Source organism: Hoplias malabaricus, chromosome Y (assembly GCF_029633855.1).
Source record: "Hoplias malabaricus isolate fHopMal1 chromosome Y, fHopMal1.hap1, whole genome shotgun sequence".
Classification (NCBI taxonomy): domain Eukaryota; kingdom Metazoa; phylum Chordata; class Actinopteri; order Characiformes; family Erythrinidae; genus Hoplias; species Hoplias malabaricus.
In genome coordinates, this window is record NC_089820.1 from 52,607,090 (window position 1) to 52,628,629 (window position 21,540).

Sequence of the window (21,540 nt, forward strand, 5' to 3'; positions counted from 1 at the left end):
GGAGAAGATAATTTATTAAAATTACTTTTTACTCATTTTGTTTAATGTATGCACTTTAACAATTAATAACCCAAGCGCAAGAGATTTTCACTAAAGGCCATTAATTTGTATAAAGCTGCCGCCACTGACAGGGGAGATTTTTTAAACTGATCAGGAGAAAGTGAAATTATTCTCTCGCCTCAGGTTAAATATTACTTTCTTCAGGAATTCTTCGCCACGCGCCCGCCCTGCTTTTTTATGACCTTGCGTTTGATTGCGGTGTTCAGACTCATCTCGGTCTTTGAAGGGGAAGAGGGGGGGGGGGGCTTGTTTTGTTTGTTTTCTCTCCTCCACCTTTCTTGTCCCATCAGCGAGCTGAGGCTTGAATGTGTGAAAATTCAAGGCCTTGCTGGAACAGAGTTGCTCTTTATCCCTATCTTCAAATCAGCTTGTGGGCTGGGGTTGCGCAAACAAGAGGGAGTTTGTGTATGTGTATGTGTGTGTGTGTGTGTGTGGCAGTGGCATCTGTCTGTGATGTTGCGAGTGTGTGCGTGCTGGTTTGGATTATTATTTCTGTCTAAATCAGCCCATTAAGTGAACCCTCATAACAGTGTGTAATGGTACGTGTCAGTCTCTGGCCTTAGCGCTCTGACCACGTTTGAATAATTCAGAGCTTACACAACGAGTCTATTCTGCTGTTTTATTTCAACATGGTTGCTGTCCTTCACCACCATTTCCGCTCCTGCTTGGATGGGTGGGACCATGCTTATCGTTTTATACATCTCACTTTTGCACCACAATTCCTCGCCTGGCCAGTGTCTTGGAGAATTTAATGTAAGCACGTATTCACAATATCCAACAGTGTTTTTACTCATCCAAACATTTTCTAAGCTCCAATATGCTTTGGTTTAAGCCTAAGGAGAAACGTGAGAGTGGAGAATCTTTCTTAAAGTCGATAGATCTTCCATATCATTTAAACATTCAGTGATTGATAGTGTGTCTGAGTTATGTCTGGAAACCAAAATTCTAAGGTTCAACCAAGCCCAAGAAGTGGCTTCCTCTTTACGTTTAATAGCGCTACTGTGTACAACGGCCATTTTTCTCTGGGTGCGTGAATCGTAAAGTCAAGTTCAAGCATGATTTTCAGGGAACTACAATCCCTCACAATGCACTTGTAATTTGTAGTAAACATTGCAGCTGAATGTGGACCAAAATGCATTACAATTTTTTCCTTACTAAGCAACAGACCGTGGAAGTGACCATATTCCCTTGTGTTTCAAGTGCTATAGTGAACCAAATAGTGACTCACAATAGTGCTATAAGGGATGAGGGAGCTATTGCAGTTACAGCCACTCTTTTGTACAAAAAAAACCCAAAAAGTGAAGAGATCAGAAAAAGTTCCTTAGAGTGACATCATGTGAGAACCACATCTGATTCCCTATTGGACCTCTGAGGGCATAAGAATTATGCAGAACCTGATACATTTTGTAAAGGTCCCATGGCGGTTTAAGAGTTTGGCATGTTCAAACCTTACATCCAAGCCAAGAACCGTTTTGAAAATAAATAAATAAGGGTATCTATTACATACAGATTTCATTAAAGAACTGTTATTGGATCGTTTAAGGTCCTTTCAGTGGTCAGTTCTTCAAAAACTGCTTTTTAAGTTAGACGGCTATTTTTAGAGTCTGAAAAAACCTTAACACCATGTCAGGGTTCTGTACTAATTAAAATAACCTACCTTCTTTTTAGTAAACATCCTATTTAAGTTAGTCCCAAGCCTGAATTCACTGTGCTATTCAATGCGTACATTAATCCTGTCACATACAACGAGCTATGTTCGGGATATTTTATTTCGCCCGGGCGAAAACGATACAGCTGTTATTCAGCCCGGCGTTCCACCAATATTATGAATTCTGTTTGACTCTCCATCTGGCTGTGTGAGTGTTTATCAGAACATATGTTCACTGGTAACACTGATCCTCCTCAGGAATAAAACAAAGCCCCCCGAACGCTGCAATTACAATGCACACAGGCTTCCACGCGATCTGATTGCATTCGTCAAAATGGATTTCCTTCTTACCCCCCAACAACCCTCCCCTCCTTCTCCCCACGAACCCCCCATCCTTCTTTTTCTTGTCATCTCTCTTTTTTCTCCCTTCTCCATCCTTCTCTCCCATTCCCTCCTCTCCTGCAGTGGTACTTTTTAAGTTCAGAGACTGAGAGCATGTCTTCATTAGCTGCATTAACATTCAGCGGCTGTAGTAAATTCTGACAGTGAAAAGGTCCCCGTAACCTTTAGTTGTGCAGAAATTTACTTCCCAAGAAAATTACAGCTGGCACTGTCTTAATTAATGCTCGCTTTCTTTGCTGAAAACCCAGGGCTTGTCAGGAGGAGAAGAGGAGAGAAGAAGAGGGTGGGGGGAGATGGGGGTAAAGAAAAAAAGAGAGCAGGAGAAATAAGGGAGAGGAAGTGGATTGTGGAGATGACTTGAATGTTCCAAGGGGCCTTGAGAAGTGAGCCAGTAATGATAAGTAAGTAACTCACCACCCCTGACAGGGTTCCTGTTTTTTGGAGTTTGGGCTTGGTCGGGGAGGGGTGGGATGATGGGGTTAGGTTGGTTGGTAGGGGGGTGGGGGGGTTGGTGGGCGTGGGGGCTTCCACACACAAATGCATTCAGATTCTCCCCTTGCTTCTCTTTCCCTCCCTCGTTTTGGGCTTTTTGTCTTGTGGCGCGGTATAAAAATGAAATCTTTGGCGCAAAAAACTAATACATATTTTATCCCCCGCTATCTCCTGGCCAGCACGTTGCGTAGCGCGGCTTTTCCGAGGGAAGCACTGAATCTTTCCTAATACCCAGGCCACCAATACAGCAGAGAAGAGGCCACAAACAGATTAGAATACTACAAACAATCACTTCTTAGCCCCGGAGAAGAGGGGCTGGAGCAGCTCCTGTGGAAATCGGAGGAGACTGGGCTGAGATTGGCAGCCATGTTTGGGATTATGTGATGAATCCTAAATGCGGAGCATCGGGAGCGCGTTCGGTGCTTGTTATGTAAAATAATGCAGTGAAAACGCGGAAACACTGACGCTCCCAGCTCCAAGGCTTCTCTCGCAAACGTGGACATACAACATTCGCAGCGGCGTAATCAGTCATACCCGATTATGGCCCAACACTAAACACTACATTACGTTCCCTGTGCATTAATTGCGTTGGTTTGACAGAGGAGTTGTCATTAGGTTCCTATCGGGCTCAGGTCTGCAGGGCTAATGTGTGAATATTTCCTATAAAGTGATGTTATTTTCTGCGCCTGTCACTAAGTCCAGGCCCTCTGGGTTTGATCATTAACCGACACCAGAGGGGAAATGTCTCTCTCTCTCTGTCTCTCTCGCTGTCTCTCTCTCTCTCTTTTTCTACCTCTGTCTCTCTCTCCCTCTCTCTCTCTGCAGACACTAATTAGTGGTTCTGACTCACAGAGTGCTTGATAGACAAATGTCAGAAGACTCTTGTGTGGGGTATTAATTGCTGAAATGAAAGCTGGGGGCGACAGCAGACGAACGTGACGATCTCGCTCTACAGATGTTTTTCCTTTTTTTCTGTCTCTCTTTCTCTCTCTCTCTCTCTCTTTAAAAAAAAATCTACAAGTCAAATTACCCACAAAGCAACAGTGTCACAGTTAATGAATCTTTGGCATTTAATAATATTGATTTTAGATTTAGACACAATTATTACACTTTCCCTTTTGCCAGGATAATATAACAATTCTTCGTTTTATTTACATACCACCGTACAACTGGTGTGTAGTTGTATCACTCTTACAGGGGGAATGCCACAGATTCTCGTAAGTTTGTTTATAATACAAAGGTAAATGAAGCAATGAAGTCTTCTCAGTGACAGGAATCCTCCATTCTAATAACACTGATGGTGATAGGAACCAGACGTCCAAACCTTTAAAGTCTACCTCATAAAGGTGGCTCTATATTTACACATTACACACTGCTTAACACATCATTTTTATAACAATTTTGAGATAATATGTTGACCTAACGTCTTGTTTTCATCTTAATTAGTCTGCTTTCTGAATCACTTTGACCTGTCAGAGTCTCGGTACCGACCAAGAAATCAGCACTGATCACCCACATTCCTCACCAGCTACACTGGCTACTGCTACCAAAATAAAACACACCTACTTTTCCAAAGTAATACCCCAGTCATAGGTTCCATTTCACAAATGAAGGCTCTCTGATTCGTCGTCTAGCTGTCTCCAGGTTCGGACTGTCCACTATGAGTCATTCAGCGGTGCTGCCCCTTCTCTTTTGAATACTTTACCTTTTTCCGTTTGCTCCTATGCTTCTATTTATTGCTTTAAACTCAAATCTGTTTACAGAATAGACTCACTCACTCACTCACAATGACCACTCTTGATTAGAATTAGAATCCATGGGGTTTGTAAAAGGTGCTTTACAATATAACAATAATACATTTTAAAATACTATATAGTGAATTAAAATAAATCACCCTCAACATCTTGATTCCCATAGCACCTTGGAAAGGACAGGACAGGAAGATGAACATGTGAATGTGAGGACTGTATGAAGCTCTGGTTTATTTTAGGTCACAATGATAAACCCTTGGCAAATGGCAGAATGTGAGTTGACAGTCTGAGCTTTAAAAATCTAGGCTTTACAAAAACACACTTGGGGAGTGTTAATGATGATAGCATGCTACATTCATCATCGGGCTTCCTCTTGTCCTGTTTATACAAATGCTTGCTACATTGTATGGTAGCTAGATCATTAAAACCAAACAGCGTGTCTCAGTTTTACAATTTGCTTCAAGTCTTAGCACACAGTGACACAGCTGTGGCGAGCGCAAAAATGGAGCCAAGAAAGCATCAAAAGCCCTGTTTCTCTCTTCGCAAGCCCTCAGTAAGTACACAGACTGTGTCACGTGCCTCCTTCTAATTGAGGGAGCCTTTCCTCTTATGGAGAAAGGAATAAAAAGAGCAAGAGAGTCGTTTTTGTGACTGAAAGTGGCACATTACGATCACTCCAGCAGCTCAATAAGGTATACCAATTATATCGACTAATTAAAACAATTAAAACATGGAGGGCCTGGTATCTAAATTTTCCATGTCAAGCCTGGAGTCAGCTTATTAAAATAGTCCTCTAATGAGCTGCAGACAGTGTCTCGGTGTCTCTCTTCTCCTCCGGCCCTGTCTCTTCTGGACAGAGAGAGAGAGGGAGAGAGATAGAGGGAGAGAGAGAGAGGGAGAGAGAGAAAAAAGAGATAGAAAGAAAGGACAGAATCGGAGACGAACCTTACGCATTACATCACATTTTCACAGTATTACTATGCCGCCGCTCTCTCTGGATGTGTGCTGTGTTCTGTAGTCAGTCTTAGCGCTTTCCTGGTCCTTAAAAAAGACCTTTAATGTGCAAAACTGACCACGTTCTTGGCCCCAGACAGACCACCACGAGCAAAGTTCAAAGCACCTTTAATCAAACCCGGCTTGGTGAAGAGGGCTCTCATTAGCACTAAAGAAGATCCTAGCAACATCATAGTTCGAATTATCGGAGAACTTCCACCTAGTGCCAGGTAAAGCTTCTCCAGAGGGTATTTTTAACCTCGGCTCACGTTTACAGGCGCGTGGTCATAATAACCTCCTAAACATTCCCCTGACCTTTGCAAGTGTCCCTTTCTTTCTAATTCCACCTTGTCGCCTCTCTCTCACACCTTCTTCTCGCCGCGGTACACAGGCGCTCCAGCCCTGTCCCGTTCCCATGATAAACTGCTCCTGATTCCGTGATTCCAAATTGTAATTTTCCGAGTGCAGAGGTAGGACTCAGACGATTGATCAAATTGAGCAGCAAGTTGAGCAACCCTTTTCCTCTACTCTCTCTCTCTCTCTCTCTCTCTCTCTCTCTCTCTCTCTCTCTGTGTCTCTCATACACTCTCCCCCTTTGCTCTCTTGCCCAAAGACCCTCATTAAATATTCAGCTAGATTTATGAATGGTCACTGTCTCCCTCAGCTATTTATATCCCCTATATTGACAGAAACACATTCTGGAAGAGGAATGAAATTTTGGTTTCTGTGAGTGCGACGAGGGGGAAGTTTGATAGAGTGTAATCTGACACAGGGTTGGAGGGAAGTGTGGGGGGGAGGGGGGATGGGATTTGAAGCATTCAGATGAATGTATTTTGGGGAACAAAAGTAGACAAGGATTTATTCCTATTTTCCCTCCTTTTTTATGAAATATTTAAATGAGGGTCAATTTGCGGGATTACCTGCCTCTCTGTAAAACGTCTCAGGACATTTGTCAGGGAATGAATCAAAAATTAAAGACACAGAGGGCTATTTTACAGCAAGGAGGGTGGGGAATAAAAGATGGGAATCAAACAAATACATTTACAGTGTGTATGCATTCAGCAGATGAGCAGCATTAGCATAAGGAGCTAATCAGTTAGCATTTTGTTTGGAGAACACCAGCCAGCTCTTCGTCTGAGATCACAGAGAGAGATTTTACTCTCATTACCTGCAGGGGGTTGGAGCCGGCTCTCTGTCTTTGTCCCTGCCTCCCGAATGCTGCCCCTAGTTGGCCTCTGCTTACACTAACATCAGAGACATGCTGATCTCCCGGGAACGCTCGGGATCGCCGTTCGATCCGATTATTTGGGAAGGACAAAGTGCTCGTGTTGATGAAGAGCCTGCTCGAAAATCTGGGAGTTGCACAAATCAATGCGGATCCACTGGGCCCTGGAGCATTGATCACCCCCTCTCCGCCCTCCCTCCGCATTGACAATCCATGCCTTGTTTAGCTATGCGCGCGAATGGGGCGAAATGAGCCTCTGGTGAAGGCACTTTTTATTTTTTCTCCCTTCAATCCGGTCCTTTTCTTCCCTCGGCTTCACTGCCTCCTTCATCCTCTATCTCCGTATTGACAGCCCGCCATGATTTATAATCACACATTCAGAAGTTTTGAGTGAGGAAAGCGGCCAAAGTTTTCAGCTTCAGTTTGACAGTCGGGTATACATGCTTGAGGCTGGGGGGGCTGGGGAGGTGTCTGAGTGGGGGGAGATTGTGGAGATTCAAGCCTTTTAATTCCCTGCTTCACCCATGGCTTTTTAAAGAGAGAGAGAGAGAGAGAGAGAGAGAGAGAGAGAGAGAGAGAAACATTGTCTCTCCATATAGTTTGCGGTGGAATCAATCCGCTGAGAGCTGGTGAGAGACGCTCAAATTAGGGCCGCTCATTATGGCGGGACGTTGTTTGTCTAGGAATCCTTTTCCTCCCACCTTGTTAGAGATGTCCAGCCTGCGTAATTGGATCCGTCTCCAAGCTGCAGAGCTTTCACACCGACAGACGCTCACATACCGAGCTCTTGCGTAAATGACAAATGTTCCACCTCTCCAGGAAAGATGACCGTTTAAAGGAATGACGTCTCGTTATTAGGCCGGCAGACAGATTTTGAAGGCTCTGGCAATCTCTCCGGCAATGAGTAAAAGAATCAGCACGCTTAAGGCTGTCTGTGTTGATTTGAATGCAGGCAGCCTTTTTTGATGGCATCACGCCATCGTGTTCTTAACGAACAAACATTCACTTTGAGGCTAATTGCCGCTGAAGCATGCGAAAAGTGTATTATTATGAACTGATCAGGACTCGAAATCTGAGTCACTTCACAAATTCAGTGCTGCCCTTCTTTTTTTTTTTTTTTTTTTTCTTTCAGGCGAGATGAGCACATCTGAGATCATTTGAATGGATGGTTTATCCTTCAGAGTAATCAAAGACAGTGTAGTCTTCTTGCAGGTAGGAGCCCACCATCTGTTTCCAGACACCAAGGTTCAGCACGGACATTCCAAACACAGGTGACTCCTCTTTCTGCTGTTGTTGTTTACTGAAATCCAGGACGTTTCTGATTAAAAGAGGGCTTTGTTTAGGTCCTGGATGACTGCGTAATGCCATTCATGATATGTGAGTCATACTTTCACCTGGGAATGTGCTCTGAGCTCGGTGAGCTTGCTGAATATTTTCACACGCATAGGACCACCTGTTGATTATGGGCCCAATATTCAACAAAGCTGCTTCTCATGACAGCATCAGAACATTGTCAATATTAGCAAATTCCAAAATTCATCAGTGTCTTCAAGCAGATGTCATTATGAAGGTCTTTCTTCAGCACTTAGAGAGGGAGATAAACCAATACACCATGCCAGAAACCATCAGCATGTTCTAATAGAGATATGAATCAAATAAAAGTCCAGGATGTCAGCCAGTATTCTAAAGTCATTTGAATTGTAACAATAGAGAATGCTACAATGCTATCCATAGACATCCAGAACCATCTATAGCTGTGGGTTAAAAGAAGCATAACTGAGTTCAGTCAATCTGGCCGGCTAGTGCAAAGCTAACCACTGCTCACCAATGATTTCCAAATCCAACAGGAGTGACTGTTAATCCAAAGTTTTTGAGCTGTCCAGTGAAATTGCATTAGCGTTATCATCAATGTGGATACATACTGTGGCATTTTTGGGTAGCAAAATCATGTCATGTTGTGTGTACATGTAAAGACATGATAATGATAAGAACAGACGGTCTTATCATTACTGGATGTTCACAATAAAATAAAATAGTATCATAAATCTGTGTGAGTGTGCAAATGTTGGGAATATTACTGAGTATTATTAGGAATTTAAACTATATAGCTTTCTATTATAGTTTTCTCTATGGGTAACTGTTGGTAGAATGGCCATCTGGGATATTATTTTGTTGTTAAAATTAGAATTGTTAAACATTCTGCTCAGATCTAATCAGTTCCACACAATCTAAAGGAAAAAAAAAAAAAAGAATGAGACAAGCGGCAGACTGTATTGTTATCTCAGACCACACAATGGAAGAAGTGGACTCATCTCACACATTCGCCGACCACAAGCAAAAGGGTGATTTAAACACTTTCAATTCGGGGTGGAACATTACTTTAATTCACCGATGCATGAAACATTAAAATGTAGAAGGCACTAAAATGAAGGCAGGCGACGCGAGAGAGAGCGAGAGGTTTCCACTGAGGTGGATTTATTAGGAGTGGCCCGTGCTCGTTTGCTGCCATTATTAGCTGATTAGGTGTCGGAGGGAAGAAGGGACCTGGCAACCTCGTGAGCCGAGAGGTGTGAGCCATTTTACATCTGCACACAAAATGGTGGCGGGATAATTAGCACAGCATTGCCAGAATATTCTGACTATGATGAAGGGTGGGGGGGGGGGGTGAAAAAATAGAAAAGGAGCGAAGAAAGAGTCTAAAAAAACAAACTTGAAGTTGACATGAAAAAGTTGAGTGTAAAAGTTGTCAAGGTGAACAATGAAAGGAAAAGGAAGTGTGTAGATTGCTTTAGCTGAGTTTATGCTGCATTGAATGTCCACAGTTTTAGACATCTCTCATATAATTAGTCAATTCCTGGACTTTATGGTGCATCCTTTGTGGATATAAACATTCAACTCTGCACACGCCAGTTGTACAATCCCCATAGAACAGCAAGCAATAAAATTTCATGCTCTGGAGCAGATGCACACATTTAAGGCCACTAAGCCAAACACTAAGTGGAAATGCATTGGCTGGAGTAGTGGAGCACAATTCAACATCTCTGTGATGAGCTGAAATATTGATTCTGATCCTGAACCAACCCCACCCCCCAAAAACCACCTGCCATCAAATCCTCGCAGACATAGCATTCCAGTGTAAATTCTTCCCCGAAGACTCGAGGTCATTACTGCAGCAGAGGGGGACACACAGCCTATTAATAGCTTTAATTTTAGAGAAAATGTGTGGTGGCCATGACTACAACTCAACAGGGTGTTGAGAAAAATCCTTCCAAATATTGCTTAGTAAATTGTTACTCCTGGTTAAACAATGACAAGGCCATGGAACATTTTTTCCAAATGCTGTCATTTCTTCAGGTGATACGAAATGGAATACAGTGTGTAGTTTTTGCAAGGGGTTGTTAGATAAAGTAAAAGCTGCCGACTCATGATTTAAAGTGGTAAGATTTGTTCTGCAGAGCATGCAGCTCTCATGTTTCCCTCCTGGAGGCTCACGTCCTGTTTGTACACTGATTTAAACCTACTGGGTCAAACCTCGTGGCTTCCTTCACGTCTGGCAGGATGTCACCGGGCCACTCAGGTGTTTGTGTGTGTTTCTCAGGATGTAGTTGTCTGCTGGGTATTTTCAGCATTAATTATTTGAGCAACAAAGTGAATTAATGCTTGAAGGTGATAGATATCCAGACACAAGCAAACGGTCAATTAATAAAGTGTTAAGACATGCTTTTTCTTACAGACATTTAAACCACAGTTAGATAAGTGTGAAGTACAGATTGGGATTACAGCAATGTGTAAAGTTTTGGGTATCTGAGAAAATGAAGTTTAAGAAGATATTTATTTGAACAGAAAGAATATATTTAAAACAATAAAATTTTAAATATTTTTACAGTAATGACATTCTTTGTGTGCATGTGTTGGTTTAACCCTTTTCAAATCTCTCCTCATAGCAGTCCAGTATTATTTGAGGTTGTCATAAATACTTAGATTCACTGGTTAAAGGGAACCTCTACAGAACTGCCCGTTTCTCAGGTTTGTTTATATTCAGAAGTGCCACTTATTTTAATGTGGAACAGTTTGTTTGAGGAGAAATGACTGTTTTTTGTACGTGGCTGACGTTGCTAACCTGTCTGAAAGTTTTTATTCTTTTTTTTTTTTTTAACCAAAGAAACTCATTTGTAATTGTTTATGTTTAAACGCTTTCACCTATGATGTAGAAATAAAGCAATATCCTCATCTCTTTTCATGATTTTTGATGTTTGGAGTGCTGTTTGCCCTTTTTTATTTTTTATTTTTTTTACATTTTTTTTGCCATGAGCAGAAATAAAAGAATCTTAATATGTCTTCATAAACACATTAGACCAGTTTCCAGTGCGCAGACAGGAGAGCAGCAAATGGTAAAAAAAAAAAAAATCTTTAGAATATTTTTGATTCTTGTTGTGAATGTAAATACTTTAGAATAATAATAACAATAATAATGCATTCATACAAATAAAGAGAATAACTGGACACCAACTTTATCCTTCACAGTAGCTCTCAACACGTCTAAATTCCTTTTAGAAAAAAAATAATAAATCCTTTACCTGTATTTATTGTAATTATATATAATCTGACAGTGGGTAAGTCCATATTTTTGGTGCCCTGTCGCTATGTGTTTGTAGTTGGATCAATCAAAACTGTGAAGAAGAACAGAACAATGTCCTTTACACCTACAAAGCTCAGTGGCATCCACAAAGTAGTTCCAAATGTATTGATTTGTGCATGAAAGTCTTTGTAAGATATATAGTTTCAAGATTCTACTCCAGAACTGCTTTGATTCTGCCTCAAGTCGCCGGAGATATCTGCTTGAAGCTCCCGCACCCCTCTGCACACGGCACAGCAAAATGGAGGCCAATCCTGCTCCAGTGTTCTAAATCTGCCCAAGAGAGTGGAGGTAATTCTGCAGAGCAGTCCCTGTTGTTGCTATTATCTGCTTTATTGAACATAGCACCCCGTTTCCAGGGCCATTTACATAAACGGAGGAGTCTATATATTAAAGAAGCACGAAATGACTCATGACTTGGGGGGGAACGGAGGCCCCATCCCTCTTTTCTTTCTCCCCCCCACTCCCTCCCTCCAGATTCCCCACACTCCACTCTGACGCTCTCTCCACCTCTGCATTGCAAAGCCCCTTACATTAAATTGTGATAGATGAAGAACGGAGGCCATTCATACAAATCAATGACTTTAGTGTATGTGTCATTAGCTTGAGAGATGCAGGCAACGGTCAGTGCCATGAATCAAGCGATGATCGGCCTGTCTGCGAGGCAGAGCAGCTCCCCGCACGGCCGCATGCATTAGCACACAGGAGAGAAGAGCAGAAAAAGAACAAGAAAGTGGCCCCGTCTGCTTATTAGCGCCATTCTCAGCGAGCCCTGCCGAACGCATCGGTTTCTTTGTTTATTTACAGAGGAGATGAGGACGGCCATCCCCAAAGATCAGGCTGGCCACTGGATTAATGGCGAGCTTCTTCAGCTGCTTTGATGCCAATACCAGTGGCAAAGACCTGGCGACCTAAAACTCCAGAGAGACAACGGTCAATAGCGGACCCTTTCACCCACTGTGGCACAAGAGGGAAAAATCATTCCCTCCATCTGAGGAAGAAAGAGAAGGAGAGCGGAAAGATTAATAAGATGTGGGACTGTGCACATAACAAAATGAAACAGTAGGATCACCGATAGGGAAACAATACAGAAACCCTCACTTTCTGTGACAGTAATAATGTATATCTATATTTGCAGTGTGTAATGCCATTTTAGACTGTTAGAATTGTATGTAAGTTTTTTTCCCAGTGGATATTTGTCATCCACTTTTCTACAGTAAATAACTAAGTAATTATCAGTGATTGAGAAAAGAGCTTCTGAACTATTCTGAGCATAATGTATGTATTATTTATGACTAAAATGTTGTTATATCAGCTTTGGGCTTTGGGCTTACATTATTTATAAGGGTTTTGTATCCCGAATTCCTTCCTTTGTACATTGGTCACAGCCTGGCTTCAAAATTCATCAGAATTCAAAAATTCATAATTTGTACGTATGTGAATGATGGATATGTGTGGTTTGGTTCCACTTTTAGTCACATATACGTGCTTGTTTTTAGCTCCACCGTCCTGGTTCAGTGGGTTCAAACTTAGCCTGTAAGGAGTGTGGCGTGTTCTACCTGTGTCTGCATGGGTTTCCTCCGGGTGGGGTTTCCTCCCACAGTTCAAAAACGCATGCTGGTAGGTGGATTTGCTATTCAAACATGTCCAAAGGTAGGAGTACACGAACACTCAAAGAAAATCTAAAGATATTCCATTTCCCAGTATATGACCACTTTAAAATGGAGGACGTAAGCTCTTCTTCCACTTTTCTCCTGACTTGACAAGACCACCATTCTTTAAAATAGAATTCCTTTAAAATGATTTTTCAGCAAGAATGAAAAAAAAAAATCTCATGAGTTAAAACTTCAAACAAATAATTTGCATGAACATCCAAAATATAATAACCTTTTTTTTCCCTCTCTCTCAGGCTTTATGGGCCAAATAAATATGACTACAGCAGCACAGAACGAGTAGCCAGAGACCTCTCCCGAGACAGCGGCTGCATTTGATCTGAAGAAATTAAAAATAATTATCTCTTCATAAACAAAAGTTACATTGGTTTTCATCCTTGATGTCGGGACTCATTCTTTACCCCAGCAATAGCACGGGGAGGGAACTGTAGGTTTGTGTGATGTGAGTAAATCAGCTGGTTTGATGGGAGTTGTGAGGAATGTTAATTTGATGTGCACATGAACACACAAAGGGCCTTGTCTTAACAGAAGTTTATGGGTATGTGTGTGCCTTATTTTTACTTATGTCTTTTTTTATATATATATGTGTGTGTGTGTGTGTGTGTGTGTGTGTGTGTGTTTGTGGGAATTATTCTCTATTAAAATTAAACATGTCTTACAAAGATTATTTGTGGTGAAACACTCCTTATTACTTCAAAATGAAGCTAAACTGCTGTGGCTCAAATAAACTGATATATAATAAATGCAAAATATGTACTGCAAGGATAGGCTTGTGGAACCCCACTCAGTGTTTAACAATGTGTGATTTTAATTAAACTCTTTAAAATGAAAGAAAATGGAAGTTGGAAACTCAATTTTTAAATTAGTAAAAAATACATAATTACAGATACATAATACTGTAAGATGCTCATTCACAGTAGTGTCCCCACTATTCCAGAAAGCACACACACACACACACACACACACTACTTTATACAGACACAGCCTGCTCTGACTTACATACCCTAATAAAAAAGTTCCCCCAACCCAGTAAAAATGCTTTAAAGTGGCCTACTTTCCCTTCCCAGTGAGCGTATAGTAGTGTGCTGTCTAATGTTCGTGATATATGGCCATTGACACCATTAGACAAAGGTATTATTAGCAGATTAGGTGAAGCAGTCTGGCAGCGAGGTCCTAAAGAGCCTCAGAGCTGTGGGGATGAAGAAGAGACAGAGAAGCCGCAGGCTCCGTGAACTCTCCCAATTACTCCACAGTGGAGCTCACACGGAGAGGGGTCAAGCATGAACGTGGATAATGTTGCTGAAATGATCTCAGTGCTAGACTTAAACACACCACTATCCACCCCAGGGTTCCTGCTCTAAAGCACACAGCTCTGCATGGGATGGTGTTGTGGGAGTAGAGTGAGTGAGTCATTGAAAGAGAGAGAGAGAGAGAGAGAGAGAGAGAGAGAGAGAGAGAGAGAGAGAGAGAGAGAGAGAGAAAGGAATGGGAATTCAAAAATGAAGGTGCTTAACCCTGGTTAGTATCTGAAGTATTCAATTACATTATTACAACTACAACTGCAGGGTAAGACACATTTCTTGCCACACAGTCATTGGTCAGGGTCATTTCAAGCACTGTTTCCTCTGTCCAACAAAGGGAAACCCCTCAGAACAGATCTGCAGTGAGAATGCTGGTGGCAGTAAATTACTCAGAATTATTTTACTATGGTGTTGTTGATGGTAAAAGGTATTGCAGTGTACTCAGTAACTGATACACAGAATCATCTGGAGGGGGGAGTGTGTGTTTGGGGGGGCTCCTGATAACCCAACACCCACTGTGTGTGAGTTTGAGATGGAAGAATGTTCACAAGTAATCAGTTCATGTAACAAAATCATGCTTTTATTGTCATTGCATAGAATCTTAGCCATGGATGTTGAGGGAGGAGACAAAAGGGTTGTGTTCAGGGTCGTGTTGGGTCTGGGGCCTACCTGGAACCTCGGGGCACAAGGCAGGAATCCACCTTGATTGTGATGCAGGATGCCTATGCATCACAGACTGTATTATTACCCCATATAGGTACATATTTTACTAAAGGACTCATGAAGATTGGTAAATTGTGTACGAATGAGATGTAAACCTAATCCTAACAGAACACTAAACTTAAACACGAAGACCAGAATTAAGATAATAATTGTTTTGTGTTTGTGTTTGTGTAATGCTATCGCTAACAGAAAAACATGCTGGTTTTGTAGCTCTCCTTCTGTTATGTAACAGAGACTCTGGGTGTATGTGGTGAAACAGCACCACCAGTGGATGGGAGCTCCCTTAGTGAACCAACAAAACCTATGAATTACAATAAAGAACAATTTTAATAGGCATGGCCTTTTAGTAGTATATTTTTGTTTTTAATGAACATACCTAGTTGAATATTACATAATGTGACCTATTCATAACTTATGTCACATTTGATTTTTTACTTTACCCAACGGGTCAAACCCTGCAAATAACTATAAGTTGTGCTCTTAAATTATTAGGTTTGTTTCCTGTAAAAGTGCTCACTTACTGTCACTTAGAAAAGCAATAAGAGACATAGTATGACCAGGTCTCTTCAAACTTTTGAAAACAACTGTATATGCCACGACGGAGCTTGGAGGGTCAACCGCGGAAGTGGAAAGAAGGCTGGGGAAAAACGCCTGCAAGGCAGATGGACTTGGAGGGCTCAGAGTGTGTCTGCTTTGCTGGTGCTCCAGTCACTACCTGCCTGCCTCTCTCTTCTCTTCCCCTTGTTTTGCTTCCATCCCTTTAGTCTTGAAGGAGCCTAATTAGCTGCAGCCGAGGGCTGCTCTCCCCCTGCCCTTAAATCAGTAATTGGTTTCAGTGCTGAGACTGTCAGGAAATTAACACATCACACCCTGACAGCTGTTAATTTTTTTCCCTCTTATTTGTCATGTGAATCGCCACTGATTTGCCAGCGAGCATAACAAATGAGTGGTTGGTAATCAGAGGCCACTGGCGGGTGTGTACACGTGTGTGTGTGTGTGGAAATGTGTGGAAGTGTGTGTGTGGAAAGGAAAGAAAGATATGACATGGAGAGAGACAGTGAGAGGAGAAGTAGTTAGGGCGAGACATTTTCAGTAAGTGTGAGTGGGTGGATGTGTGTTTTTAGCCTGGTGTTTTACATATATATTTTTGGTGCTGTGTGAACATATTTGCGCACGGTTATCCATGCCGCTTTCTCACTTTCTTGGCAATTGAAAGGCCACACACTGTAGCTGGTGTCCACATATTTCCTATAACCTATAACCAGACTTAGGCTTCTAAGAGCCTGCACTCTTTCACTGCTCACCCAGCTGTATACAGATGCCTTTATGCATTCGCTTTCTAGCCAGAAGATCACGACTGCTGACAGATTAGGCCAAGCATGATAGCAGGATTAGAGAGTGATCATCAAGTGGCTGATAAGATGACCATTTAACACCGAAGATAAGATCGGCTGATGACCAGGGTCAGGTGAAGGACGTGGCCGCAACATTTCCTCTCCAGAAAGTTGCTTTCAGAGTTGCACCACTCCTAATGCACAGATGGAGTTTCGTTCAAACCAATAGCAAAGTTTCTTTGGATAACAATTGCCATTGGTTGATGCTAAATTATTATTGTGCTGTGTGCACATGACCAAAATATTAATGTGGATGCACAAGATGCATAAAGAGCAATATTAAGACTTAATATTTGTATATATTTGTCCTTCTGGACCTGTGAATAATGTTTCTTATTATGATATAGTTGTGTTCATATTATAAGCCAATAGGTGAATATTCATTCATTATCTGTAAGCCTTATCCAGTTCAGGGTTGCGGGGGGTCCAGAGCCTACATGGAATTATTGGGCGCAAGGCAGGAATACACCCTGGAGGGGGCGCCAGTCTTTCACAGGGCAACACACACACACTCACCCATTCACTCACACACTCGGACTCTTTTTGAATCACCAATCCACCTACCAACGTGTGTTTTTGGACTGTAGGAGGAAACCCACGCAGACACAGGGAGAACACACCAACTCCTCACAGACAGTCACCCGGAGCAGGAATCGAACCCACGACCTCCAGGTCCCTGGAGCTGTGTGACTGCGACACTACCTGCTGTGCCACTGTGCCGCCCTACGTGAATATTACATTTCTTTAAAAACATGATGATGCAAGTTTGTTGTGACGTATTTTGCATGCAAAAGCGGACCAATTTCAACATATTGTTAAATGCTAAAAGTTAAAAATAAATACATAGAGTAGTTTTTGAGTGACTCCACATGTCTCTACAGTTGTAAGAGTTGTACAGTTCATAATGTTGTTTAGACCAGAACTGGGCTTAATATAGATTTAAGTCAAGAGAACAATGCTAAAGGAACAGGAAGAATCATTTGAAATTTGGCTGTAAGGTCAACATTGTAAAGTCTTTCCTTCATATGAAGAAAAAAAAAAAAAACAACAACCAAAACCCCCATCACCTCATATCACGCTAACACCCGAAACTTTGAAATCTTCTTGAAAACGCATATCTAGACGAGCTGTCTGCGCTAATCAGAGGACACAAGCCTTGCAGATGGAGGTAGTATTTTTCCCCCGGTCAGACAGAAGAGCTGAGATGTTTCCAGGCCTTCCATAAATCCCTCAAACTCTACAGGCAGATAATGGCCCAATTAACCTTTTCAGATTCCTCCCGTCAGCACAATTTACAGGGGCTTTTTATGAAATGAACTTCTCCTCGCTGCAAAGCAGCTAAGATTCAGATCACTCCGAGCGGCCTGATCAGCCTCTGCCAAGAAGCGAGAGATAAAAAAGAAGTAGTTGAAGAAGAAGAAGAGAAAAAAAAAAACAGACTCTGGTTAGATTTGCTGTTCTCTGAGTGCTAGATGCTTGTCCACCATTTTGTCCATTTGATGAACGCTACTAGTGTCAGCCTTCACATAATCAGCACAAAGAGGCAGTGTGGAATCCAGGTGAAGGTTTCAAAGCTGGAGGTGAGGGGGTGGAGTTTGAGGCCACAATGTAAATTGGCCTATTTACAGCAGTGCTGGGTGTGTGAGCATCACCTGGACTGTGAGACAGAGAGAGAGAGAGAGAGAGAGAGAGAGAGAGAGAGAGAGAGAGAGAGAGAGAGAGAGAGAGAGAGAGAGAGAGAGAAATAGGAGTGGCTCCTCGTTATGTTCCTACTTCCTCTGAGTGTGGGTTCACCTCAGAGTTCAACAATGCCACCCTCCCTGCCTCCCACTCTCCTTACCTCAAAGGTGCAAAGCCTAAGAAGTCCTCATTATGCCTCGAGAAATGTAATTTTTCCACTAATAAATACTGATAATGGTGTGTGGGGAAATGTGTGTGTGTGTTTTTTTTTTTTGGACTTGTTTGTCTCATTATTTTACTTGGAATTTGTAAATGTTTAAACTGCTGAATAAATACATAAATAAATAAATAAATAGACACATAAAAAATAAATAAGTAAAGCACATTTTATGTCTATTAGGCCCCAAACATTTTAACGGATCCTAATGCGGCCCGAACCTGCAGGTTACGGCACGTTAACTCCATTAAAACCTGATTGTTGTATTTTAAGGGAATTTTATGTGCAAACAGAACAACTCAAGTTGAGAAGAAAATTGAATAAAGACACAAGGCCAGGACAAAAGTCGTTGAAAGAAAAGAGGAAGAGAAGATAGAAGGTGACAGAATGTAGACAAAGCGGTCCAGTGGACACATTGTCACTGGGCATTAATCAAGCGGTCCAGGCTTTTTTTAAAATGATGGTGAGATGCAAGGACAAACAACTAAAAGAAAAAAAAAAACAGAAGATAAATAAAACAGAGCGAGAAACTTCTGCCGTCATTCAGGAAATATATCGGAGTCTGTGAACGGTTCCCTTAGGTCCTTGTTGTGTCTCGGTGTGTCTGTATACTCACTCCATCTCACCTCTGTCAGGGAGAAGGAGCAGTCAATTTGGCCCTTTCATGTGGGTGTACGCATGTATATAGATACAGTATCTGTACCCTCAGGATGTCAGTATACGTACTTGTTTATGTGTGTGTATATATATATATATACACACACATATTTATGTATATATATATACAACTATGTATACTGACACCCTGAGGGTACAAATACAGTTATACAAAACAAAAGAAGAGGAAAAAAAAGGCCCCTGTGTGATATTTCTTGATTTTGACAAGCGCCCTGCCAAGGTGAAATTGTGTGTGATGCGCATGTGAGGCGTCACCCCCCCACCCCCACTTCCCTAAGCTTCGTACATGAAGTTAGTGTTGTTTTCTACCTCATCTCTTTTCAAATGTGGCACAGGGCCGGGCGAGAGAGGTGGCTTCTTGTGCCTCCGTGTTTCACGAAATTGGACTGCCTCTCCCCATTATTGTAAACATCATCCCCACCGACATGGCTGCCGGTTGCCGTGGCGTCGGACGGCCCTGCCTTGGATACATCTGCTAAAACACATCCATTAAGGCCAAACTATTTTTGATTTACATGTTGAGACTTCTTAAAAGTGTCACATCCAGTGGACACAATCACCCCCCGACAAACACTCCCCATCCCACCCGACAGCTCACGACAACCGCCAGAGCCCTCCTCCTCCTCCTCCCCCTTTTCTTCCTCGCTTCTCTTTCTTCCCTTCTTTCTTTCCCAGCATCCCCAAAGGAAGATTTCTTTTTTGTTCAGTGTGGGTCATGTCGCACCACGCGACCTCGCATGGCTCAGTAAACAACACTCCTCCACTCCTGGTCTCTCCCTCCCTATCTCTCTCTCTCTCTTCTGCCTCTTTCTCTCTCTCCACATCTCCCTCATTACGGAGTAACTATGACTTAATGACCTTACAGTCAATGCAGTCCGATGTCACCTGTCACGCCGGCAATTACTCTGATCCGCGCCACAAATTGTGGCAGATGGTTCTGAATTCTCCTGTTCTGATCTCATAACGCGATTTATAATGATTTTAAAAATATACGTATATGTGACACCAGTGCCGTATCACAATAAAAGGACAACAAAAAGCTCATTAAGGATGTGGAAAGTCGTTGAGACCTTTATTGGCTTGAGTCGCTTCATAATTAAGCTCATATCATGCAGTCCTTAAAAAACAGACAATTAAAACAGAAACACAGAACACTTTGGTTTTATATTATTTATTAAAAAAATAACAATTATATGAACTTTCTTTCCACTGTACATTAATAATACATAATTGCCTAAAAGTTGCAGGAAGAGACAGTAAGGATTTATATATATGTCTGTCTTTCCTTTGGTTATGGTTATGGTTAATGTGTCCTTTCTCTGGTTAAATTATGTCTTGTATCGTATTAAGCAGGAGTCAGGCTGTTCGAGGATAATAAGATGCTGTAATGAGATACTACTCATTGCTCATTTGGTTGATACACATCCCTTGATGTTAAAGGTGGGGAAAAATATTCTACAACTCTGTCTGTTTAAGTGGTGCTCCAGATATTCTTAATTTAACCACTTTAATCATTGAATCCGCCACATCCATTCTGGTGTCGCACGTTCCAAATATCAATTAGCCCATGTCTTCGCTAAAATTACGCCTAACTTAGTAGACGTTACATGTATTACACGGCTGCCTTTGGATATGCTGCGAGGCACTGCTTCATCTTCACTTGCAAAGATTTCATGAATCCAAGCGATTTCATAAAAGTCCCATTATATCTGAATTTACTGATGTTATGGCTTATGCTGCAAATATCTCAGCTAGGTGTGAATGTCGCCAGTGGCCATGCTTGTAAAGAATGAAGCAGTAATATGTATTGTGTGCGAGTGGAGGAGTGTATGTTCTGAATGACAATATGACTTCCTTTATATCCTCCTAGTGCACTAGGACTATATAAAAGATGCCCATGAATGTATTATAGGTAATGGATTAGACCGGTGTTTCTTTTTTCTTTCTATTTTTATGGACGGTTTGATTCCCACATATGTTAGTGGGTGAATTACTTAGGTTTCACCCAAACGCTCTGGGCCGCTAGTCATAACGCCGCAGCCTCGCGATTCATTTATTAAAAGGATATAGAGGCATTCACCAAGCTTAAAGCAGAAATGGACAGAGAGAATAATGTTGCTGATAAACACAGTCAGACTTAAGCGCTTCGCTCTCTCAGATATGAGATGAAAATGACCAGTAGTGGCACTAAAAAGGTTACCAAAGGTTATCCGGGATTTATAAGCATACAAAACTCTTATTTCTATTTGCCCATTATGCTATCGTTTCATCTTGCTTTCCGGTCGCAGTGCACACTTAGCACGGACCCCGGTGGCTTGTCCTTTATTGGGTCATAAAGGTTTGCGTGATAGGAGTGGTTAAAAGGTGTCGACTGAGATTGGAAGCCCCACATATCAGGAAGAGCACTAATACAGGAGCTGAGCACCTTGACCTTAGCATTAACGGAACTCTTTAACGCGCGAAGATAAAACTCATTCGAATGCATGACAAACGAATCAAAGCCGCCTTCACGTGGCTTCCTCAATCAAGAGAATCTTAAATATTTTCCACTATAAAACAAGAGCCTTGCTCGCCCAGCTGATTGAATTATACAGGTAATTGCACTTCTCATCATGTTCTTCAAGCCTGTTCAGTTGATCTATTAAAATGGGTTGATTGTGTCTCCAC